The sequence below is a fragment of the Glycine soja genome, chromosome 15, assembly GCF_004193775.1.
Source record: "Glycine soja cultivar W05 chromosome 15, ASM419377v2, whole genome shotgun sequence".
Classification (NCBI taxonomy): Eukaryota; Viridiplantae; Streptophyta; class Magnoliopsida; order Fabales; family Fabaceae; genus Glycine; species Glycine soja.
In genome coordinates, this window is record NC_041016.1 from 40,148,021 (window position 1) to 40,174,915 (window position 26,895).

The following is a 26,895-nucleotide window of genomic DNA, read 5'->3' on the forward strand; positions in this document are numbered from 1 at the left end:
CGCTCTCTCACGCACCCATCTATTGTGCGCCAGACACACGGTTTTCACTTAACTTCCCTATATTTTTCTTATTTTTATATGTATTGGCAGGCATCTATGGAAGAGGGGTGTTAGGAAGTCCCACATTGCCTGCCTCAGTTCTTGGGGTGCAGCTTATATATCTGTTAGGCAACTTTACTTAGTGTCAATTGATTTTAAGTTGAAATCTAACACAATGCACAATTTCTCTTATCTGTTTCTACTTTCTCTCTCTCCCTCTGTCCTCTCGGCTCTGTTATTCTTCTTTCTTCCCCTTTTTCTTTCTCTTTATCTTTCCCACCTAAATTCTATATCAGTGGTATCAAGAGCACAGAAACACACGACCTCAGGTGATGATGAGTGAAGTGGAAGAACGATATGCTCAAATTAGCAGAGGCTTTCAAAGGTTGATACAGTATGACACCCTCTACCCCTCACATATATACTAATAAAGGAATAAAAATTCAAATATTCATTAAAAGTATTTTTAAAACATTTTTAAATACAAGCCTTTCAAAGGGATAAAAGGCTCACATTCACTTTCTTCTACATCATATTCAAACTTGTCAAAATAAATAATAAAGTCATCTTAGCTCAAACAAGGTCGTCTAAGCTTCATACAATTAATATAGAACCTATATCCTAATGTCACATCCTATCAGAGCGTTGTGTTCCCGTGTCCTCTAGCATGAGGTTCTTCATAGTCATCCACCTATTCATCTGCTCCCCCAAACACAAAGTTCAAGATCATCACAGGATTCAAACACAAATAGCAAACCGGGAGTGAGTTATCACATTCCTAACTACTAGAGAGAGACAAGACAACATATAGTAGCCAAATACAATTTACTTAGCATATCTCACATTATTTCATCACTTTGTCATTCAAAATTCACTTTTCAATCATCAATCACAATACACAAGAATCACACACTGCGATCAAGACATAATAACACATCAATTTCATAATAAACAATTAGCAAGTGTATGCAACAATTATGCTAAGACTCAAGCCTATATGCAATGTGGTACCATGTCAGTAAAAAACCTTGTCGGGCGCCTAGGAGTACATGACAAGACAAACCACACACTAGCAAGTCAAGTCACTCTCACTAGGTAATATCATAGGGAGACCAATCAGGGTCACACTGTTTTGCGAGAATGCTCCAACCATATGGGATCAACATAGGCTTAAAGGAGCACTCAAACCGTGTGACCCCTAAGGCCTACACTCTGAAGAGTCCGTCAGAGCCTCTCCCTCCTGATTCAGGTCCAACCCAGAAAAAATTTTAGCACACAGACTCTATCTATGAACTGTACAAAACACACGACTCCTCAATTGTTCTCAAAATAGTTTTAACTCGTCGCCCTAAAAGGGACTTAACATTAACTCGTCACCCTTAAAGGGACTTAACATTAACTCGTCGCCCAAAAAAGGACTTAACATTAACTCGTCGCCCTTAAAGAGACTTATAGTCGTGTGATTGTACAATTCATAGTTAATACTCAATGCACACAACATCTCAATCACATATATACACAATTTATCACATACACTCGATCTTAATCACAATGGTATAATCTCAAAATAGCATGTTATCACATTTCATGAATCATATTCACTTTACCTATGAACTATGCAATATACACAACTACTCAATTGTTTTCAAAATCATTTTAATTCGTCGGGTTCCCACAATGGATCCCATCACAATACTTGTCGCCCTTAAAGGGTCTTAGAATTGTGATTGCATAGTTCATAGTTCACAACTCAATACACACATCTCATCTCAATACACATCTATTTCATCATCCGTCACATGTTGAATTTATCACATAATCACAGTTTGAATCATCATTTCATAACCTCAACATAACAATTTATACAAAAGATTTTATCACAACATGGGGTGTAAAATCCTTGAAATAGTTTCTCACAATTATATCAAAATCAATTAATCAAATTCATTGGTTAAACACAAAGACATCAAGGGCACTCAAGTTTATCAATCAATTATCATCAGAACATCAATTGGTACATAGAACACAATAATATTGTATTTATAATCATAAAGAGAAAATTATAATTCAATAAACATCCCAAAATAAACCTAAATTTAGTTCTCTAAGGATCCCTACACATGTTCATTCTAACCCCAATTGTGATAAACTCATCCCTTACCTCTAAGCGGACTCACGTGTCTTCTGAAAGCAATAGCGGCATCTCTAGCGGTTCCCTAAGATTCCTCCAGTTATTCCTCCGATTGCTCCGATAGAATTCCCAAACATCAGAGAGATGGAGAAGAGATTGAAGCCTCCACTTGTACTATCTTCATGTGATTCCTTTTTCTCCCTCCACAAATATTATCTCGCAAATCCCAACGGTGAAAGTGTGCGCAATTGAATTTCGAACAACATATCCAAATTTCCTGAAAACCAACGGTTAACGAAACCGGGATCGTAGTTTTACTGAGACCATTTTGGGTTTCTGCGGGAAAAGAGAAAGCTACGGTGCGAAGGGTATTTCTCTTAGCTCTGATTTATTTTGCAATTCCCAACGGCGAGAATGCTCGAAATTGGGTTGCGAACTTGGTTCTCAAATTTCACGATGATCCAACGGTGAATGAGTTCGAGATCATCGTTTTTCTGAGACAGGTTTTGTGGGCTACGGGAAAAAGAAAGGGTTTTGGAGAGGAGAAGAGGGAAAACGAAAATGAGGGAAAGAAGAGGCATCGTCAGTCTAAAACTGACCTAACATCGCTATTTATACCTAGGGTACACACAACTTATTATTACTCTATTTATTTATTTTTAATATTTTATAAAAAGAAACTCTATTTTATTCCCTATCAAATGAATAAATCAAATATCTTTTTTTTTTCTTCAAACCATTATTTCTCATTATTTATTTCTTTATAAAAACATGATCATTTTTTAAAAAAACTCTATTTATTTATAAATAACAATTCTTTTTAAATTAGTTATGAAAAATGGGATGTTACATACACTATCATACATGGAGGAGGGCATTCCTAATCAGCTTCAGCGACTAATGTGCGAATTGGACAACACCCCCAACAATCTTGGATGTGGTCGCAAAGAAGTGCACCACACACGCATCATCGGGATCACCTTCGAGATTTGATGCGTCTGTGACAGCATGGCAGCTTGGCTGATTTTCAACCCTAATATGGTATCTAGATCCTGATTTTCAATCCTACTATAGCCTCACCTATAAATCCCTTTCAAACTTTCAGTCTCAGGGGATCCTCATGTTTACTCTTCCTCTGCTCATGCTCCAATTCTAGCAACTATGCCTTCGACATTTTCACACTCTCAATATATGCCCCTAGAATAGAACATTTTCGTCATGTAAAAGCAGCAAGTAAAGAGTAACAGAAGGTCATTGAATACACAGATTTATTGTAAACATTGACATTCCAAATCAATTTCTCATAGTAGATGGTGGAGTGGCAAAGTAACCAGTGTAGCTCCATGTAGAGTTGGTAGGCCTTGGATCTTCTTTATCAATAGATTCATTTGCTTCTTGAAGATCAATGGCAGTGGAACGGAGAAGGAGAAAAATTGATTGGAGACGCCACTTCAAGGAGAAGATGAGTCAAAAACCACTCACCACCATAGGAAGCCATGGATAAGAGCTTGAAAGTAGGAGAAGACGCGTGGAGGGAGAGAGGGGGGAATGAAATTTATGCCTCAAATGAGGTCTGCACTTTGAAGTCTAATTTCTCAAATGATCAAAGTTACAAAATGCACACACAAAGTCTCTATTTATAACCTAAGTGTCACACAACATTGGAGGAAATTTTGAATTTGAATTTGTGGAGCCAAATTTCTCTAATTATGAGTAGTGAATTTCAGCCCACTAATCCAAGATCAAATCCAAGATTCTCCACTAAGTGTGTTTAGGTGTAATGAGGCATGTAAAGCATGAAGGGCATGCACAAAGTGTGACTACATGATGTGGCAATGGGGTGTAACAAGTAAATGTTCACCTCCCCCTTAGGCTGGTTGAAATTTAATTGGATTGGACTTCTCCCAATTCAATTAAATTTCTATCCCAACACACACATCAAAGAATGCACTTAATGCATGTGAAATTACAAAACTACCCCTAACAAAAACTAGTCTAGGTGCCCTAAAATACAAGGGCTGAAAAATACTATATTACTAGAGTACTCTAAACTTCTGGGGTACCCTCCCCTACACTATGAAGCCTTAAACACAAGGCCCAAAAAAATGAAACCATAATCTAATATGTACAAAGATAAGTGGACTCATACTTAGCCCATAGGTCCAAAATCTACCCTAAGACTCATGAGAACCCTAGGACTTCTCCTGCATCACTGGCCCAATCTTCTTGGAGTCTTCTATCTAGTGACCACCAAGATTGGAGGCAACTAGATCAGCTCCTCTTTCTACATGTCTGTCATCTCTTCAAAATCTCTGTTCAATTTGGCACTGTAGACTAGGCTGCCAATTAGAAACAGACCGGGATTAACTCAACCCCAAAAGCTAACTTGAAAGGAGAGGATTGCCCAAGACTTATAAGTAGCAATTTAGCCATATTCTTAGTCAATGTGCCCTCACTACCAGCATTGGACCTCTAGAGGATGAAGCTTGCAGCATTGGACATTAACCCAACTTTAAGACCATATACGCTTTAATACCACATTAGAAATATACCAAACTTAATTCAACCTCAAAGCTAACTCAAGGAGAGAGGATTACCCCATCCTTAAAAGTTAAAAGGAAAATTTTGTCCCTCATTCCTATAGTTGATTCAAATGTTGTTAAAATGGTACCGACACTTGTAATATTTCATTCATAAAAAATTAGTCATTGAAATCCACTCAGCATGCAGTTTGGGGAAGGCTCATCAGTTGCCTTCCATATCATGATTGTCATCTACTTCTGTTTACCATTTTTTAACTTATATTTACTGATCTTGGGGACTAGTCCTATGTTATCATCTAGTGGAATCTCAGACAATGTAACTTACGTTGATGCCTGCACACACTAAATTTGGATTTATTTACTCCATTCTAAATCTGACGGCATTTATCTTTCATTAGTTTAAATCTATTGTAGAGTTGCTACTAAGCACCAAAAGCAAATCTATCCAGTCTAATGATGAATGGGTGTTTCACCCTCTAGACTAGGCTGTCTGATTATAAATTCCTTAGGTCACTATAACATGTGTTCTGCCCAAAAAGGATACAAACGATTTATCTCAAGATGGTAGGCTTTATATCCCTAAGGATATCCTCTTCTATGTTTCATTTAAGTCTGACAACTCTCCATTCTTTGCCCTGCCCCTCTCTCCCCATTTCAGCATATCCACCTCTTCTTTCATTTCATATTACTCCCACTTCATCTTTTTCTGATTTCACTGTCTACCACTTCTTCCATCTCTTCAATCTCTATCCCCAAGCAACATTTTGTTTCATCAGCAGGATGTGAATAACACCATTTTTAATAAGGAACTTGATTACTTGATGAAGTTTATTTGCAATAACCTAGTTTTGAATCTGCTGATAAATCTTCAGTTTTTAAGGCAGGCTACTATGGTTCATAAAACTATGCTCTTTACTTCAGTCCTAGATGGCCCAGGAGAAAAAGGCCCAACCTCATCTGTGGGACCCACCCTGGGCTATAACACCATTTGGGAATAGGGAAGAATCTAAGTAAAAGCTATACTCAGGATTTATTAGCCAAACATAGGTAGTATAAATACAAGCTATTCTACAACAATCGACAAATCTGATCCCACAATTTCCCCAGTTAAATAAAAATAACAAAAACCAAAAATAAAAATAAAAAATTGAATAACATAATCAATGCATGGAAAGACAACAAACCAAAAAGGGGATTGCATTAAAGTATTAAGCAGAGTAGAATCCTAACAAGGTAGTTAAAATAGAGATTTTACCTCACATCATGAAGGAGGTTACAAATTGTAAAATCATAAATCAAATCGTAAGATTTTACAAACTTCATATACATATGCTAATATGCATATAAATTCATATACATGAGTATTAGTACATATGGCCCATATCATAATCCAAATTCCATAAATGAAATGCATAATATTTGTAAGTCATAACCCTTAATCCATCTCCACTTTAGGTCAGAACTGTAACCAAAGTAACATAATAAAAGGTGGATGTGGGTTCTAACAAGAACGTAAGAAGAGAGAATAAAACAATGCCAAACTGATAGCAATACAGAGAGGGTTGATACCAGACCAAGCAGGAACATCAAGAGGCCCAATTATCTTTGTGATTACGTATGATAGCAATACAGAGAGGGTTGATACCAGACCAAGCAGGAACATCAAGAGGCCCAATTATCAAGAGGGTTGATACCTTTTGTAAGAATGTCAACAACTTGTTGTGAAGAAGGAACAAAAGGCATGCAAATTAGGCCGGCGTCCACCTTTTCCTTTATGAAATGTCTATCAATTTCAACATGCTTGTTTTGGTCATGTTGAACAAGGTTTTGGGAGATACTGATTGTAGTTTGTTATCACAATACAATTTCATTGGAAGAGTCATAGGAAGCTGCAATTCTTCTAGAATCCTTTTAAGCCATAAAATCTCACAAACACCTTGGTCCATTGCCCTATAGTCAGCCTCGGCACTGCTCCTAGCCACAACATCTTATTTTTTGCTCCTCCAAGTAACCAAGTTTCCCCAAACAAATGTGCAGTAATCAGATGTTAATTTTTGATCAGTAATAGATCCTGCCCAATCTGCATCTGTGAATGCTTCAATAGCTTCCTGTCCAATTTTTTTGAAAAATAATCCTCTGCCTGGAGTACTTTTAAGGTACCTTAAAATTCGATGGACAACCTCCAAATGTTCTTCGTGTGGTGATTGCATGAATTGGCTCACTAAACTGACTATAAAGGCTATATCTGGACGGGTATGGGATAGATAATTTAACCTCCCCACTAATCTTTGATATGGGATTGTGTCTATTGGGCCTCCTTTGCCTTCACTCTGAAGTTTTTGGTTGGGGTCTATTGGAGTATTTGCTTGCCTACAACTCATCATCCCAGTTTCTTTGAGTAGGTCCAGAATATACTTCTGTTGAGACACACAATCTCCTTTTTTGATCTTGCAACCTCCATTCCCAAAAAATATTTTAGGGATCCGAGGTCTTTAATCTAAATTCACCCACAAGAGATGCCTTCAAATTATTTATTTCTCTATAATCATCCCCGGCAATTACAATATCATCCACATAGTCAATCAATACAGCCATCTTTCCTTTAGAAGAGTGTTTCACAAACATGGTGTGATCACTCTGACACCGAGAGTATCCCAGCTTCTTAATAAACTGGGCAAATCTCTCAAACCATGCTCTAGGTGACTGTTTCAAGTCATACAAAGACTTTTGAAGCTTGCAAATCTTTTGACAAACTGAGATTCAAAACCAGGAGGTGAGTCCATGTAGACTTCCTCCTCTAAGTCCCCATTTAAAAAGACATTCTTTACGTCAAGTTGATGTAATGGATAACCTAAATTTACAGCCAATGATAAGAAGACTCTAATGGTGTTAAGTTTTGAAACATGAGCAAAAGTTTCTGAGTAATCAATATCATAGGTTTGTGTGAAGCCTTTGGCAACTAGCCTGGCCTTGTACCTCTCAACAAACCCATCTACGTTATATTTGATAGTAAACACCCATTTGCATCCCACAGTTGTTTTTCCTCTTGTTAGGTCCACCACTTTCCAAGTTTAATTTTTTTTCTAGAGCTCTCATCTCCTCCAAGACAGCTTCCTTCCACTTAGGAACCCTTAGAGCTTCCTGTATATCTCTTGGCATTTCTATTTTTGTCAGTTCACAAGTAAAAACTCTAAAGGTAGGAGACAATTTTTCATAAGATATAAAATTAGAAATAGGATATTTTGTACAGGACCTTACAGCTTTACTAACAGCAATAGGAAGGTCAGAATTGTCAAAAAAAGGTTCAACAAGCTCAGGAACAGTAAGAACAGATTCAAATTCCATAGTATTTTGAATGGGCTGAACAAAACTAGAAGGATTCTTACCTGATGGATCCTCGGATGACTGGTAGTTTCGAGAATCATTTGGATCTATTCTTTGAGGTCTTTTTTTCCTTAAGTAAACACGGTCAAAGGGCTGAATACCCTTATTACCAACTCTAATTGTCTCATTTTTAACTTCTGGTTTTGACAATACAGTTTCTGAAATATCAATTGGTTTTGAACAAAACTAGAAGGATTCTTACCTGATGAATCCTTGAATGACTAGCAGTTTCAAGAATCATTTGGTTATATTCTTTGAGGTCTTTTTTTCCTTAAGTAAACACGGTCAAAGGGTTGAATACCCTTGTTACCAACTCTAATTGTCTCATTTTCAACTTCTGGTTTTGACAATACAGTTTTTGAAATATCATTTTCATGGCTGTCTTGACTTAACTGGTTTGATTCACCCAAATTTTTGCTTTTCCAATGTCTGCCTCTTCTAAATTTTCCAAAAAATCCAAACTTTTTGAGAAATCTAAATTTTGTGTTTGAAAATATTGAACATCTTCCTCTTGTCTCCCCCTTGAGGACGATCACTAAAAAAAAGGAGTTTTTTCAAAAATGATAACATCCATAGTAACAAAGGTTTTCTTGAAAGTGGGATCAAAACATTTGTATCCCTTTTGGTTGGGAGCATAGTCAACAAAAACACATTTTTATGCTCTAGGCTCAAGTTTCCCTTGGTTTGGTTCATGAATATGTACAAAAACAGTGCACCCAAATATTTTCAGAGGTAGAGTACACGAGAGACTGTTATTTGGAAAAACACTTGTGAAAAAATCTAATGGAGTTCTGAAATTCAAGATTTTGCTAGGCATTCTATTTATCAAATATGTTCTAGTAAGAATTGCTTCACCCCAAAGATATTTTGGTTCCTTATTTTGAAACAATAATGCCCTAGCTACTTCAAGAAGGTGTCTATTTTTCCGTTCAGCCACTCCATTTTGTTGTGGAGTGTCAACACAAGAGCTTTGATGAATTATGCCATTTTCAAGAAAGAACTTTCTTAAGTGCTTGTTAAAATATTCCATTCCATTGTCACTACGAAAAATTTTAATTTTCACTTGAAATTGTGTTTGCATCATTTGAAAAAAAGTTTTGAATATGCTTTCAACTTCAGATTTTGTTTTCATCAAGTAAACCCATGTTATCCGAGTATGATCATCTATGAAGGTTATAAACCATCTTTTTCCATTTGGTGTAGTGATGTAGCTCCATTGGAGCTTGTAGGCCTTGGATCTTCTTCATCAATGGAGTCATTTGCTTCTTGAGGTATGATTGTAGCGGAATGGAGAAGGAGAAAGATGATTGGAGATGCCACTTCAAGAAAAAGATGAGTCTAGAAGAAGCTCCCCACCATAGGAAGTCATGGATAAGAGCTTGAAGGTAGAAGAAGATGAACGGAGGGAGCGGAAGAGAAGGAGCACGAAATTTAGTGTCTCAAAAGAGGTCTGAACTTTGAAGTTTAATTCTCAAATGATCAAAGTTGGAAAAATGCACAAACATAGCCCTTTATTTATAGCCTAAGTGTCACACAAAATTGGAGAGAAATTTGAATTTCTATTCAAATTTCACTTGAATTTGAAATTGAATTTGTGGAGCCAAATTTTGGAGGCAAAATTTCACTAATTATGATTAGTGAATTTCAGGTACGGTTCAGCCCACTAATCCAAGATCAAGTCCAAGATTCTCCACTAAGTGTGCTTAGGTGTCATGGAGCATCTAAAGCATGAAGGACATGCACAAAGCGTGACTATATGATGTGGCAATGAGGTGTAGCAAGCAAATGCTCACCTCCCCTCTAAAATTTAATTGGATTAGGCTTCTCTCAATTCAATTAAATTTATTTTCCAACACACACATCAAATATTCACTTAATGCATGTGAAATTATAAAACTACCCCTAATATAAAAACTAGTCTAGGTGCCCTAAAATACAAGGGCTGAAAAAATCCTATATTTCTAGGGTACCATACCTACATTATGGAGCCCTAAATACAAGGACAAAAAATAATGAAATCTTAATCTAATATGTACAAAGATAAGTGGGCCCATACTTAGCCCATGGGCCCGAAATCTACCATAAGGCTCATGAGAACACTAAGGCCTTCTCTTGCATCTCTAGCCCAATCTACTTGGAGTCTTCTATCTAATGCCCTTACAGGGTAGGATTGCATCATTCCCTCCCCTTGAAATGGATTTGACCTCAAATCCCGAGGTTCTTGAAACTCTAGGCTTTTTACCTCAACACCTGTAACAAGAACAAAAACATATATATTAGTCGTGTTTGGTATGTTGAAGTAAGGTAAGGTTTGAAAACCCATTTCCTGAGCATCTTCCAATGAAGGAACATGGTTCCTTACCAACTCAATGAGTGGTGCTACAAGTATAGAAAAATATGAGACAAACCTTTTGTAAAAGTTTGTTAAGTCATGGAAGTCCCAAATTTTTCTTATACTTGGTGGAGTGGGTCACTCAGGAATGACTTTTATTCTCTTTAGGTTCATGGGAACCCCTTGATAACTATTTAAAAAATTAAGAAAAGTAATGCAATAAAACATATCTTTTTCTGTATTTTCATGTTGATTATTCCTACCAAAAAGTATGACAAACCTAAGGTGTCCCATATGAGTACCTAAGTTTGTATTAAAAATAAAAATAAACCTACCTAATGAGTCCCTACGTACACAAATCATGAAGATGTTGGGTGCACGAGTGATTTTATAAAAGAGGGTTGCACCACTCAAAACATTCATCATACCACCTATTTTAGGAATTTGGTGCCTAATAATACCTATTTTGGACACCATCAAAGCACAAGGATTTAAGCTCTTATGAACCAAATCATCATCCAACAACTCCTTTACTTGAGGAATAAACTCAAGCCCAAGAGGTGTGGCAATGCTACCAAGTGTCTTTTTACGAAGGAGAAAATGTGGAGGTTGTCTAAGAGGGGAAGTTTCTTTAGTGTTTGTCTTTATTGTAAAATGACTTTCCTTCTTAGCTAACCTCTTGGAAGAGACACTTACCTCCTTACACTCCTCCTTAACAATTAATGGTTGTCCTTCTTCTTGGGGGTAGATTTCTTCACTAGATTCTTCCCCTTTTGCTTCTTCACGTTCACTAGAGAAAGGTGAAGTAGTAGCTTCATCTTGGCTACTATAAATGTCTTCGCCCCTCATAATCATGGTTTTCTTGGTGGGGCATTGAGAAGTAATATGTCCTCTTCCAAGACATTTAAAGCACTTTATAGAGCTAGTCTTATCTTGCATATTAACCTTAGGGGGTTGCTTTTCTATGGTCCTACTGATCGAGGTCGTACCCGAATCAAATAAACATGAAAATGCAGTAACTAGGAAGTGATCCTAGGTCGTTTCCCAACGAGCAGTGACAAACCAAATGTTCATAATATACTTGCCGTAACAGTAACGATTGGGGGGGGGGGGTTTGTTTGTTTTGTGATTAAAGAGCAGAACAAGTAAACTGGAATACGAAACTACTAATATTAAAAACGGGTTGTTTCCTCTGATTCAGAAGCTATTCTCTTATCCTGGGTTATGGAGAATTTGTCCCTAACAGTCAACCACTTAATCCAACCCTATTTCAATTAACTAAGTGAAAATCAACTTAGGGTTTTCAATACGTGATTAGGCACCACATACACCAGTTAGCCCTTCGTCCATTAAGCATGAACGCAAGTTAGGCTCAGAGGCAATTAATCGAACACGAAGCGTGCACTGATTAATATTCACGAATTTGGGATAACTGGTGAAGGGAAAACTGCCAGGAAACCATATTACAAGCGAAACCTCAAAGAGAGTTGGGCTTCGTCCTCAAAAGGAAACAACACCAGAAAATCTAGCCTTCCATGGATTCAAACAGAAAACGCAAATGAAACATGAAGCAGAAACGTAAATGAACAGAAACGTAAATGAGCAAAAACGTAAATGAACAGAAATGTAGATGAAACAGAAACGTAAATGAGAGTAGAAGAAGAAGCAAGAACGAAATTGTAATTAGAAACAGGAAACGTAAAATTGCATTATGTGAACAGTAGCATTAAAGCAGAAAAACGAAAACCCTAAAACAAAAGCTCTGAATAATGAATAGCATAACAGAATGCCTTGCACGAATCCCAAGGATGCTATTTAAAAAGAGTCACTCAAAGTCACTGGGCCCTATTACAATACTCTGGCCCAAAATGAAATAAACACTGAACAACATAAAATAAAATTGCGAAATTTCCTAATTAACTAAGGTAAGCGCTGCTTAATTTGCCCTCTTCAAGTCCATAACCAAAATCCGGATTAAGCCCAATGTTTCATTAATTCCTGAAATTAGATTAAAAACATCAAATTAGCTAAATGACCCCAAATAATAAAACTGTCTGATTAATTGACAATTAAGACCAATCAGTAATTAAAATGGTGCAAAAAGGGTTTTGAAAATAGAAGAAAATGATGGCACATCAAAACCCCCCATACTTAGCCTTTTGCACTCCTGGGCAAAATGAAACAAAGAACAAAATCCAAGGGTATCAAAGAGAGACAAACGAAAACATTCACATATTTCTCAATGAACATCAAGGAATGAAAGTAATGGGTAACATCTAACATAAGGAGATCTGAAAAGTCAAGACATTCATGAAAATCATCCAAGCAACCCAATCATGGCAAAATAGTTAATCAGCTCAAGAATGAAAAGTGATAAAGCCTCACAAGATATACACTCTATCTCTCAAGTGTCTAGGCTACTATTTACCCTCAAAGCACCCATGAAAACAAACACCACATAAACTTGGCAAGATTCTAAAATTGACAATCAACCCATAAACACAAGCACATGAGGATCAAAAGGTCTTTTAAGGTTGTAATGGGGCCAAGGACAAGGTATGGAAAAATATGGAATAAGTGGCTAAATCCCAAAAGAATAGAGGAGCAATGGGGAATAAGTGCATAATAAGAAAAAATAAGAAAATAAAAAGAAGTAAAGATAAAATTTAAACATAAAGAGTAGAACCAAGAGTCTCATCATTCTTTTGCCATTTAAGATCTTATTCACTCAACTTTATTGCTTTTCTTTTTCATTTTCGATTTTTTTTTTGAAACATATCCTTTGAGAAACAGCATTTCATTCAGCTTGTCCAACATTTAACCAATATACAATGTACATCAAGTATGGCCCAAAATACATCATGAAGTATAACCAACAAAACAAGTTATCCAATGAAACAAAAACCCCCCCACACTTATTCACAAAACAATTCCAAAGTTCCAAAATTCCTTAAGGCTTGTAGTGAGCTTCAAAACAAGGAAAGGGAAACAAGGCTCAAAAGGGCTATCAAAGGAATTAATTCAAGGTAAGTCCATTTGGCTAGAAGCTTATAAGAACAAAATTGCCTCAATCATTTCCAAATATGCATGTGAATTAGGACGCATCAACAAGAATCAAGCCAAGGCTATTGTGCAAGCAATCAATGGGGCAAAACACACCAAATGATTATGATGATGGATGGCTCAAATTCTCACAAAGGTAAACTCTTGGAGCCAGAGCATCCATCGAATCAACCTAGGCTTAGAATCAGCCTTCTTCAACAAGTACTTTAGAGCTGCATGGTCAGTATAAACAATAATGCGGGTACCAAGCAAATAAGATCGAAATTTTTCAAGAGCAAAAACTATGGCTAGAAGCTCTTTCTCAGTAGTAGTATAATTCGCTTGGGCAGCATCTAAAGTCCTAGAAGCATAATATATCACCCTGGGCAATTTATCAATTTTCTGAGCAAGGACAGCCCCCAATGCATAATTTGATGCATCACACATAAGCTCAAAAGGGGATGTCCAATCGGGTGCCTGGATGATGGGGGTGGTAGTCAGTGCTCTTTTGAGGCAATCAAAAGCCTCTTTGCATCTGTCATTAAAGTCAAACTCCACCTCCTTTCGCAACAAGTTGGACAATGGAAGGGCTACTTTGCTAAAATCCCTTATAAAGCGCCTGTAGAATCCTGCATGACCAAGAAAAGATCGCACCTCTCGCACACAAGAGGGGTAAGGCAATTGTGAAATATCAGAAATTTTTGCAGGATCTACTTCAATACCCTTATTGGAAATAATGTGGCCTAAAACTATACCTTGCTCAACCATAAAATGACATTTTTCAAAATTTAGAACAAGGTTAGTTTCAATGCATCTATTCAAAACTTTTTCCAAACTATTCAAACAACCATCAAAAGAGGATCCAAATACAGTGAAATCATCCATAAACACCTCTATGCAATTTTCTAAAAAATCACTGAAAATACTAATCATGCACCGCTGGAAGGTACCAGGGGCATTGCACAGGCCGAAAGGCATCCTCCTATAGGCAAAAGTGCCGAAGGGGCAGGTGAATGTGGTCTTTTCCTGATCCTCAGAAGCAATAGTAATTTGCATATAACCAAAAAAATCATCAAGGAAACAGTAGTGGGATTTACCTGCCAGGCGTTCAAGCATCTGGTCAATGAATGGCAGGGGAAAATGGTCCTTTTTGGTAACCTGGTTCAGCCTCCTATAGTCAATGCAGACTCTCCAACTGTTCTGCACCCGAGTAGGAATTAGCTCCTCCTTCTCATTTTTTATCACTGTGAGGCCGGTCTTCTTCGGGACTACCTGGACGGGACTCACCCATTGGTTGTCGGAGATAGGATAAATGATTCCAGCTTGCAAAAGTTTGGTTATCTTCTTCTTCACTACATCAAGAATCACCGGGTTGAGTCTTCTCTGTGGCTGTCTTACTGGTTTAGCTCCATCCTCTAAATTTATTCGATGCATACATGTGGATGGGCTAATACCAGGAATGTCCGCCAAGGTCCAGCCTATAGCCTTCTTATGCTTCTTGAGAACTGACAACAACTTCTCCTCTAGCTCATCAGCAAGGGAGGCAGATATAATCACTGGAAAACTCTTGCTATCATCCAAGTAAGCGTATTTTAAATTTGATGGCAGAGGCTTCAATTCTGGTGTGGTCGGCTGGACAGTGGTAGAAGGAGATGGTTTCTCAGCCTTTACCTCATAAAGAAAGTCAGAGGTATGTGTACTTTCTGAAACATGGTTAGTCCTATCTGACTCTATAAAATCAATCTCAAGAGGTAAAACACCACCACCAGACATGCAATCAATATCACTCTCAGATTCACTCTCAGCATCAAATTCAGACATATGATCAAGTACAATTTCAGACTCAATGCATGAAGAGTGAGAGGCATGCAGATTAGAATAAAGATCAGTCATGTATTCATCAACAACATGGTCAATTATTTCAGCACGAAATACAGAAAGATCTTCAGATGGGTATTTCATAACATCCAGAATATTAAAATGAACAGTTATATCACCAAACTCCATGGATAGTGTGCCTGCATAAACATCTATCTTAGTTCTAGCAGTTTTCATAAAGGGTCTGCCTAGAATGATGGGAACTGATCCTTGAGAAAATCCATCTTCCATATTCAAAATATAAAAATCAACAAGGAAAATCAGTTCACCAACTCTAACTAAGACATCTTCTATGAAACCAACAGGGTAGGCAACACTTCTATTAGCTAAATGAATTACCACATCAGTTGACTGTAAGGGACCTAGAGATAGAGAATTAAAAATAGACAGAGGCATAACACTAACAGAAGCTCCTAAGTCTAGCATGGCATTGTCAAACTTACTATTCCCTATAATACAAGGTATGCTGAATGTACCTGGATCTTTGCATTTTTCAAGAATTTGAGGAACAGATTTACCAATCAATGCGGAGACATTTCTGCCCATGCTAATCCGTTCACTTCCTTTAAGCTTCCGCTTATTAGTGCACAACTCCTTCAAGAATTTGGCATATCTTGGAATTTGCTTTATTGCATCCAACAGAGGTATGTTTACCTCTACTTTTCTAAACGTTTCCAAGATCTCTTTCTCTGCCTCTTCCATTTTTTTGTTGGAAACTGCTCTTGGAGGGAATGGAAGAGGGGGAATGAGCTGCTTCTGCAAATCAGAATTACCTGTGGAAGAAGATTCACCTGCACAGAAATTGTTAGGTAAATTTTTGTCGTCACCTTTTTCTGGAGTAGAGTGAAGTTTGGCAGGTTCATTTGCAGATGAGGAAGGTGCTACGGGTTGAGGTCCTTGACACTGCTTTCCCGACCTCAATGAAATGGCACTGACAATTTTGGGATTTTGGACAGCTTGAAAAGGCAGCTTGTCAGAATTCTGGGACTGTTGTTGATTCAATTGGGTAGCCAATTGTCCCATCTGATTGGTTAAGCTCTGAATGGAGGCTATGGTCTCTTGCTGAAACTGCATGTTCTGCATAGTCATTTGCCTCACAAGTTCTTCGAGGGAAGGTTGTGGAGGGGCCTCAACTGTTGGTTGTTTCTGGGGTTGTTGTTGTTGTTGGATTGGTGGAGGAATGTATGGTCTGCTTGGGCCAGCAGCATTTTGGAAGGAAGGAGCAGGCTGCTGTTGTTGTTGCTGAGGGCTGGACCATCTGAGGTTAGGGTGATTCCTCCATCCAGGGTTGTATCTATTGCTGGAGAGGTCATAATTGTTCTGTTGTGGTTGATTTTGCTGCTGAGGTTGAGGAGGTCTATTGTAAATATTTGCAGCATAAGCTTCAGGCTGCTCAATCGCTCCAGGTTGCTGCATGGAAGGGCAAAGGTCTGTATGGTGGTCAGCAGAGGAGCACAAACCACAAACCCTTGCAACAGGTACAGATTTCTGATTCAAGGCCAGCTGGGTTACCAAGTTAACCAATGCATCCAATTTTCCTTCAAGCTTCTTAGTCTCAGATGATGCAGCTGAGTTTGTAGCTACCTCATGCACTCCTCTAATGACTATGGCATCATTTCTGGCGCTAAACTGCTGAGAGTTGGAAGCCATCTTCTCAATTAAATTTCTAGCTTCAACAGGAGTCATGTCTCCAAGGGCTCCACCACTGGCAGCATCTATCATACTTCTCTCCATATTACTGAGTCCTTCATAAAAATATTGGAAAAGAAGCTGCTCTGAAATCTGATGGTGAGGGCAACTGGCGCATAGTTTTTTAAATCGCTCCCAGTACTCATACAGGCTCTCTCCACTGAGTTGTCTAATACCTGAGATATCCTTCCTGATGGCTGTGGTCCTGGAAGCAGGGAAAAATTTTTCTAAGAATACTCTCTTAAGGTCATCCCAGCTTGTGATGGACCTTGGAGCAAGGTAATACAGCCAGTCCTTTGCCACTCCCTCTAATGAATGAGGAAAAGCCTTAAGAAATATGTGATCCTCTTGGACATCTGGGGGTTTCATGGTGGAGCAGACAATGTGAAATTCTTTCAAATGTTTGTGCGGGTCTTCACCTGCAAGGCCATGAAACTTTGGAAGCAAATGAATCAGTCCAGTTTTAAGAACATATGGGACATCCTCATCAGGGTATTGGATGCACAAGCTTTCGTAGGTGAAATCAGGTGCAGCCATTTCCCTTAGAGTCCTCTCACGGGGTGGAGGTTGTGCCATGTTCTCAGAATGTGCAAAATCAGAATGCTCAGAATCAGAATGCTCAAAATTATAATGCTCAAGATCAGGATGTTCAAAATCACCAATAACAGAATGCACAGATTCACCAATAATGGAATGCTCAGAATGATCAAAAGGTATAAAATGATGCCTAACTAATCTATGAAATGTCCTATCTATCTCAGGATCAAAGGGTTGTAAGTCAGATGGATTGCCTCTAGTCATACACTACATTCAGCATGCACACAACTAGTTGCCTTGTCATGTAAATAAAGGTGTAGGTTTGAACTACAGCTATCCTCAAATGATATCCAAATGACTTGAAATTTTGTGAGCAACCTTATAAAATGATGAGAAGATAGCACAAAAAATTTCAGACAAAAATTCAAAGTCTAACTATGAAAGCTAAAAATGGTAGGTTAAGAAAAATAAGTGCATAAAACTTGAAAAATAAAAAACTTTTGACAGAATCGCTTTTTTTGGACGATGGAGACCTCAGCCGGCCTATGGCCGGCTCCCACGATGTAGGAAATTTTTTTCTACCCCAAATGCATATATAATAATTGCGATTCTGATAACCGGAGCAAAAGATATGGCCGTTTGAAGTTTTGACAAACACAAAATTTGCTAGTTTTTTGGAACTTTCAAATCTGACCAAACTAAAGGCTCTAGCTATTTTTCCCACAAAATATGGATTAAAAGAAGTTACCACAAAAAAAATTCAGCCAAAAATAACAACCCTAGCTACTAAAACAAAAAATCACAAATAATTCAGCATGGGTGGTCGCTTAAATCCGTCGCTAAGGGATTTCTACTACTACTCTGGTTTGCCGCAAGCAGAAATGGTCGCTAAGTCCGTCGCAAAACACTATTCACAGCAAAACACCCAAGACTGAAACAGGGAAAACGCTTAATGGGAAAACTGAAACAGAACACACACTAAACAAAATATCAAGATACTAAACGACACTAACACACATATTAACACAATACTAACAATTAAACATAAAACACGAAAGAATTAAACACACAACGCTAGCTATTACGAACCTTTGGACACTGCTCCCCGGCAACGGCACCAAATTTGATCGAGGTCGTACCCGAATCAAATAAACATGAAAATGCAGTAACTAGGAAGTGATCCTAGGTCGTTTCCCAACGAGCAGTGACAAACCAAATGTTCATAATATACTTGTCGTAACAGTAACGATTGGGGGGGTTTGTTTGTTTTGTGATTAAAGAGCAGAACAAGTAAACTGGAATACGAAACTACTAATATTAAAAACGGGTTGTTTCCTCTGATTCAGAAGCCATTCTCTTATCCTGGGTTATGGAGAATTTGTCCCTAACAGTCAACCACTTAATCCAACCCTATTTCAATTAACTAAGCGAAAATCAACTTAGGGTTTTCAATACGTGATTAGGCACCACATACACCAGTTAGCCCTTCGTCCATTAAGCATGAATGCAAGTTAGGCTCAGAGGCAATTAATCGAACACGAAGCGTGCACTGATTAATATTCACGAATTTGGGATAACTGGTGAAGGAAAAACTGCCAGGAAACCACATTACAAGCGAAACCTCAAAGAGAGTTGGGCTTCGTCCTCAAAAGGAAACAACACCAGAAAATCTAGCCTTCCATGAATTCAAACAGAAAACGCAAATGAAACATGAAGCAGAAACGTAAATGAACAGAAACGTAAATGAGCAAAAACGTAAATGAACAGAAATGTAGATGAAACAGAAACATAAATAAGAGTAGAAAAAGAAGCAAGAACGAAATTGTAATTAGAAACAGAAAATGTAAAATTGCATTACATGAACAGTAGCATTAAAGCAGAAAAATGAAAACCCTAAAACAAAAGCTCTGGATAATGAATAGCATAACAGAATGCCTTGCACGAATCCCAAGGATGCTATTTAAAAAGAGTCACTCAAAGTCACTGGGCCCTATTACAATACTCTGGCCCAAAACGAAATAAACACTGAACAACATAAAATAAAATTGCGAAATTTCCTAATTAACTAAGGTAAGCGCTGCTTAATTTGCCCTCTTCAAGTCCATAACCAAAATCCGGATTAAGCTCAATGTTTCATTAATTCCTGAAATTAGATTAAAAACATCAAATTAGCTAAATGAGCCCAAATAATAAAACTGCCTGATTAATTGACAATTAAGACCAATCCGTAATTAAAATGGTGCAAAAAGGGTTTTGAAAATAGAAGAAAATGATGGCACATCACTTACCCTTATCTTCCTTGGGTTTTGAAGGTGCAGCCCCCAAAATTCCATGGGCTTGGTCCTTTCTTGGATAAGAATGAGAGGCATAAGATTTTGAAGAATGCTTTCTTTTAAGTTGTTGCTCGACTCTTATACAAATATGGACTAGTTCATCTAGGTCCCTATATGAAAGGAGTTCAACCTTGTCCCTCACTTTCATATTAAGCCCACAAAGGAACCTAGCTCTAATACCACATGATGTAGCTCCATTGGAGCTTGTAGGCATTGGATCTTTTTCATCAATGAAGTCTTTTGCTTCTTGAGGTCTGATTGCAACGGAATGGAGAAGGAGAAAGATGATTGGAGATGCCACTTCAAGGAGAAGATGAGTCTAGAAGAAGCTCCCCACCATAAGAAGCCATGGATAAGAGCTTGAAGGTAGAAGAAGATGAATGGAGGGAGAGGAAGAGAAGGAGCATGAAATTTAGTGCCTCAAAAGAGGTATGAACTTTGAAGTTTAATTCTCAAATGATCAAAGTTGGAAAAACGCATACACGTAGCCTCTATTTATAGCCCAAGTGTCATACAAAATTGGAGAGAAATTTGATTTTTTATTCAAATTTCACTTGAATTTGTGGAGCCAAAATTTTACTAATTATGATTAGTGAATTTTAGATATGTTTCAGTTCACTAATCCAAGATCAAGTAAAAGATTTTCCACTAAGTGTGCTTAGGTGTCATGAAGCATGTAAAGCATGAAGGACGTGCACAAAGTGTGACTATACGATGTGACAATGGAGTGTAGCAAGCAAATGCTCACCTCCCCCTCTAAAATTTAATTGGATTGGGCTTCGCTCAATTCAATTAAATTTATTTCCCAACACACACATCAAATATTCACTTAATGCATGTGAAATTACAAAACTACCCCTAATACAAAAACTAGTCCAGGTGCCCTAAAATACAAGGGCTGAAAAATCCTATATTTCTAGGGTACCCTACCTACATTATGGAGCTCTAAATACAAGGACAAAAAATAATGAAATCCTAATCTAATATGTACAAAGATAAGTGGACTCATACTTAGCCCATGGGCCCGAAATCTACCCTAAGGCTCATGAAAACCCTAGGGCCTTCTCTTGCATCTCTGGCCCAATCTACTTGGAGTCTTCTATCCAATGCCCTTGCGGGATAGGATTGCATCATTTAGGGTCCTGACAAGGTCCCCAAACGTCACTATAAATTAAGGTGAATGGACTAAATTGTTTATAATCCTTACAGGAATAAGAGGAACAATAATGTTTTGCAAATTGACAAATTTCACAAGAAAACAAATTTGGATTTTTATTTTTAAAGAGATCAGGAAATAAATGCTTCAAATACAAAAAATTGGGGTGACCTAGCCGATAATGCCATAGCATTATTTCTTCATCTTCATGAATCATAATTGAATTGAGACAATTTTAGTGGAGTTTCTCCTTAGGACTAGACTCATCTTCAAAGAAATAGAGACCATCAACCTCTTTAGAACTGCCAATCATCCTCCTTGAACTCAACTCCTGAAATATACATGTAGAGGAATAAAAAATAGCCAAACAAATCAAGTCCTGTGTTAATTTACTTATAGACAACAAATTACATGATAAATTTGGGAACATGAAGGACATTGTGAAGGGTTAAAGTTTTAGATACAGGAATAGAACCAACATCAGCTATAGTAGAAAAGGTACCATTAGCTATTTTGACCTTTTTGTGACCTGCACAAGGACTATATGTGGAAAACAATTTTGAACAGTTTGTCATATGGTCAGAGGCTCCAGAATCGATGATCCATGGTGCTTTGGAATCAGGTTTGGAACTAAGGAGAGCAGCAGAGAAAGAGATGCCTTTTTGAGCCAAAGAAGAGGATGAAGTCACTGACATTTTTGTGGTAAAGAGTTTATGCATGTGCTCTAGTTGTTCCTTAGTGAACGGAGATGACTCAGAGTTGCCTTTCTGCTCCACATTTTCAGCATTCGAGGTTTGAAAAGCCCGACCCTCTCCAGTTGGTTTCTTTTTTGAGTTGGGTGGTTTTCCATGGAGTTTCCAGTAGGTTTCCTTAGTGTGCCATGGTCTTCTACAATGATCACACCAAGGTCACTTCTTTTTTTCTCCTTCTGGTTCGTGTCCTCTTGCAACCAGGGCTGAACTTTCAGCATCTTGCATCTTTGTACCATTAGAGTTTCGCAGCATGATTTTCCTCCTGGATTCCTCCCTCCTAACTTCAGAGAACACTTCTCGCATTGACGGCAGTGGTTTTCTGCCCAAAATTATACCACGCACCTCATCCGGTTCTTGATTTAAACCTACTAAAAACATGTAAACTCTATCATTCTCTTCTTTCTTCTTGAACCTGGTTGCATCATTGGGATTTTCCCAATCATCCTCATAGCACTGGTCCAGCTCCTGCCAGAGAGTAACCATGAGATTGTAAAAGGTTGTGACATCCTTGTCTCCTTGTTTGGACTGCCACAACTAAGTCTTAAGTTCATAAATCTAAGAAGAGTTTTCTAGATCAGAATAGCAATCGCGGACGGCCTCCCACACATCTTTTGCAGTTAGGAGGAATAAGTATGACTTCCCAATGGAAGAGTCCATTGAGTTGATCAGCCATGCGATGATTAGTGAATTTTCTTACTTTCATCTTGGGAGAGAGGGGTCGGTCACTCCTGGTTGAGAGGTGTCTCCTATCAGGTAGCCCAACTTTCCCTTGCCATCAAGGGCCAGTTTCACGGATTGAGCCCATTCAACATAATTTTTACAAGCTGTAAATTGGTACCCATGGACAGAGAATCAGATATGATAGGGGATGATACAGTTTCATTACCACCAGAATTCGTAGAAGTGGTGGAGGAATTTTCTCCAGTCGCAACGTTTTTTTCCATGGCAAGATACCACAAGATTAGAGTCGAAGCTCTGATACCATGTGATTTTAGGGATTGCTGGGGAGAAAAACAATAGGAGAGGAAGAATAATTCTTGTATATTATTTAGGAATAAAAGATTTACATATATAGGCAAGGCTACCAATTACATAATAAATGCAGAAAGAAAAGTAAATAAAAAGGGATCAGATCAAATAAGAGAGATTTGATTCTGACCCAAAATAATAATAAAAGCATATCAAAATTGGAATAATATGATCTTGATCCGAATTATTCAATCTTCTAGAAAATTAATTGCAAAAATAAACATCCAGTTGTCTAATTAATTCTTAATATAGACATACAGCTCTCAACACTAACAATTGGTCTGACCAGCCTCCTCCTCCTCTACCTCACCATGCCAGAACACAATATCTGTCAGCCCACCATTGACCAACTTGAAGCAGTGACTCGTCTCACCCAGGGCTCTACCACCTTAACCTAGAACTACACCGCATTTTCCCAGGCCCAAAGCGCTTTGAATGGCAAGCTTGACTCCATCCTAGATTGTCTTGCTGCTCTCACTCCGGCACCCTCTTCTCCTACGTCACCTCCACCAAATGCACCCATGCCCAATATGCTTCTCATGCTAACTTTGCTTCCATGCCCCGTAGCCAGACAACAAAGCCACACACCCATGCCGACTCCACTCCCCATGGCTGGAAAAGGAGATGGTTCTTTTCACCGAATGTTTGGTCGATGACGCCGCCAAGGACCAGGTTGCCATGAACCCCGTCAATACCATCTTCGATGCTAAGCGTTTGAGTGGAAAGAGATTTTGTGATGCCTCCACTCGGAGTGATATGCAGCTATGGCCATCTAAGGCTATCCCTGGGCCTCCTGACAAAGCTATGATTGTGGTCTAATACAAAGGTGAGGACAATCAGTTCGCTGCTAAGGAAATTTCTTCAATGGTTCTCATGAAGATGCATGAGATTCAGCTTCCTTCCATTGATGTTGTTGGCGATCAATCTTTAGGTAAATCTAGTGTTCTTGAATCTTTGGCTGGTATTAGTCTGCCACGTGTTGCACTAGGGTACCCTTAGATATTAGGCTCTGGAATCACCCTCTTCCAACCCCAGAGCTTGTGTTGGAGTTCTATGGCAAGACCTTTTCAACAGATGAAGCACACGTTTCTCAGGCCATAAATGCTGCCAAAGATGAGCATGCTGGCCATGGCAAAGGGATTTCCAACAACCATTTGACATTGTTGGTGAATAAGAATGGCATTCCTGATCTTTCTACGGTTGATCTTCCTAGTATAACTCAGGTTCCAGTTCATGGACACCTTGAGAATATTTATGACCAGATTAAGGATATGATCATGGAGTATATAAAGCCGGAAGAAAACATTTTACTGAATGTTTTCTCTGTTAGTGCTGATTTTACTACTTGTGAGTCCATTTGGATGTCTCAAAGTGTTGACAACACTGGGCTCAGGACTTTGGCTGTGGTGACAAATACTGCCAAGTCTCCTGAAGGCTTGTTAGAGAAAGTTACAGTTGATGAAGTCAATATTGGTCTTGGCTATGTTTGTGTCCGAAACCGCATTGATGATGAAATTTATGAGGATGCTAGGGTGGAAGAACAAAAGTTGTTCGAGTTCCATCCACTTCTTTTCAAAATTGACAAGTCTATTGTGGGTGTTTCAGTTTTAGCACAGAAACTGGTTCAGGTTCAAATACAGGCTATGAGCACATCTAAAATGTTGCCAGAAATAGTGAAAAAGATCAATGAGAAGATGGCTAATAATATGCCTGATTTGGAAAAATTGCCAACAAACTTGGCTTCAGTTGCTGATGCCATGACCGCTTTCATGCATATTATTGGATTGGCAAAAGAATATCTTAGAAAAATTCTCCTTAACGGAGAATTTGATGAGTCTCCATATGATAAAAACATGCATCGCGCTCCACGTTCGGTTGAGGTGTTGGATTCCTCCTCAACTGATCTTTACAGTTGTGCTGAAAGTGATGCAGAACAGGGGTATAGTGTTGTACTCCTAGAGAAATTACAAACAGGAAGGTGGAATGTTTACAGATCTATACGATCTCCTCTGCAGCTGGTGACCAAGTTTCCTAATCATCCTGAAATTAGTACCCTGCACAATAATTTTGTGTGCTCAGTTGACACCTTTCAAGACTACAAATATCGGGGAACACGTGTCCGTCTTGATGGAACTGTTCGGGAGTACAAATGGATGACATATGGAGAAGTAGGTATGCCCCGGTCAGCAATAGGTTCTGGTTTGATTTATTATGGAATCCAAAAGGGCTCTAGTATTGGGTTGTATTTTATTAACAGACCTGAGTGGCTCATTGTTGATCATGCTTGCTCTGCATACTCATTTGTGCAAGTTATATTTTGTGTACCTCAAACATTAAAATTATTGCTGAGCTACTTGTCAGATATTCCAACTGTACATCTAATCATGGTAGTTGGAGGTATGGATGATCGAATTCCATCAGTTCCATCGTCAACTGGAGTTCACATTATTACAAATTCAAAGCTTCTTAATCAGGGATGCAACAACCTTCAGCCCTTTTGTCCACCAAAACCTGATGGCATTGCAACCATTTTCTATACAGGTGGTACAACTGGAACCCCAAAAGGTGCTATCTCAACCCATGGCAACTTTATTGCAAGTGTTGCTAGGAGTACTAGAGATGAGAAATTCGACCCTTCTGATGTTTATCTATCCTGTCTCCCTTTGGAATACATTTATGTGCAAGCAAACCAGGTCATGACAGTACATTTTGGCATTGCAGTGGAATTCTACCAGGGGGATAGTATGAAATTAATGGATGACATAGCTGCTCTAAAACCTACTGTCTTTTGTAGTGTTCCTCGGCTATATAACAGAATATATGCTGGTATCATTAATGCTGTTAAAACATCTGGTGGTCTGAAGGAGAGACTATTTAATATTGCCTAAAATGTTAAAAGGCGGGCTTTATTGCATGGGACGAACCCATCTCCTATGTGGGACAGATTAGTTTTCAACAAGATAAAAAAGAAGCTTAGAGGACGAGTTCGAGTTATGGCATTAGGTGCCTCACATTTATCACCCGATTTCATGGAATTTTGGAAGATTTGCCTTGGTTGTCGGATGACTGAAGGATATGCAATGACGGAGAGTCTTGTGTTATAAGTTGCATTGATGAGGATGACAACCTTGTTGGCTCTCCTAATGTAGCCTGTGATATAAAACTTGTGGATGTTCCAGAAATGAACTATACATCTGATGATCAGCCCAATCCCCGTGGGGAAATTTGTGTTAGGGGTCCCATTGATGAAGATGGATGGCTAAATACTGGAGATATTGGGACTCAAGGTTGTTTTTCCCAGCGGAGGGTGCTGATAGCAATACAGAGAGGGTTGATACCAGACCAAGCAGGAACATCAAGAGGCCCAATTATCTTTGTGATTACGTATGAGGGGACAGCACTAGGCTAAGGACAAGTACAAGAATATTTCTAGATTTCCTTAACCAATTCTGTTATAACAATCTGTTCAATTCTGTTATTACAATTTAGCGCACTCACAGAGGGACACAAGCACCATTTAGCTTGTGCTGCTTATAAATATGTATCCAGAATTGAAATGAGAATATGAGAAATTTCCACTATAGCTTTTCCTTTGTTATTTCTGCTTAGAATTAGAATCGTAGTTCCTAACACAAACAATTGGGTTGTCAACAGTACGAAACAGAGAAGAAATTCAAACAAAGAATAGAACAGAGAAAAAATGGTGACTGGTGCAGAGAATAAAACTTCAAACGGCAATGGTGGGAGGCAGATGACTCAGATAGAGGTCAGAGGGAGTATAACAGTGGTTAGGAGTCATCATGAAGCAGAAGTAGAAGCTTTGTCCTTCAACTAGGGTTTCCAGTCAACAAAGAAGCAGTATCTTTGAAGATCACTAACGTTAAAAGCAGGTAAAAAAAACAAAACCAGGTTGAAAACGCAACTGGGTCAGTTTTGAGAAATCATAAAATCACAATTTTACAACTTGAATTGGGAATAAAACAATTTTACTCCAACTACAATTCCATGTGCTATCTGAGTCATTCAGAGGGATTAAAATCATAAAATTGT

General features: G+C 38.3%; 1 non-coding gene and 1 pseudogene across 1 annotated transcript; both read left to right on the plus strand.

Annotated features, from left to right (window-relative positions):
- The first annotated feature begins 17,129 nt into the window (after nt 1-17,129).
- Nucleotides 17,130-17,236, plus strand: LOC114388832. The gene has a single exon (XR_003661622.1). It is a non-coding gene; the product is annotated as a small nucleolar RNA R71 (small nucleolar RNA).
- Nucleotides 17,237-23,709: 6,473 nt separating this feature from the next.
- Nucleotides 23,710-26,254, plus strand: LOC114386137 (annotated as a pseudogene).
- Nucleotides 26,255-26,895: the final 641 nt, after the last annotated feature.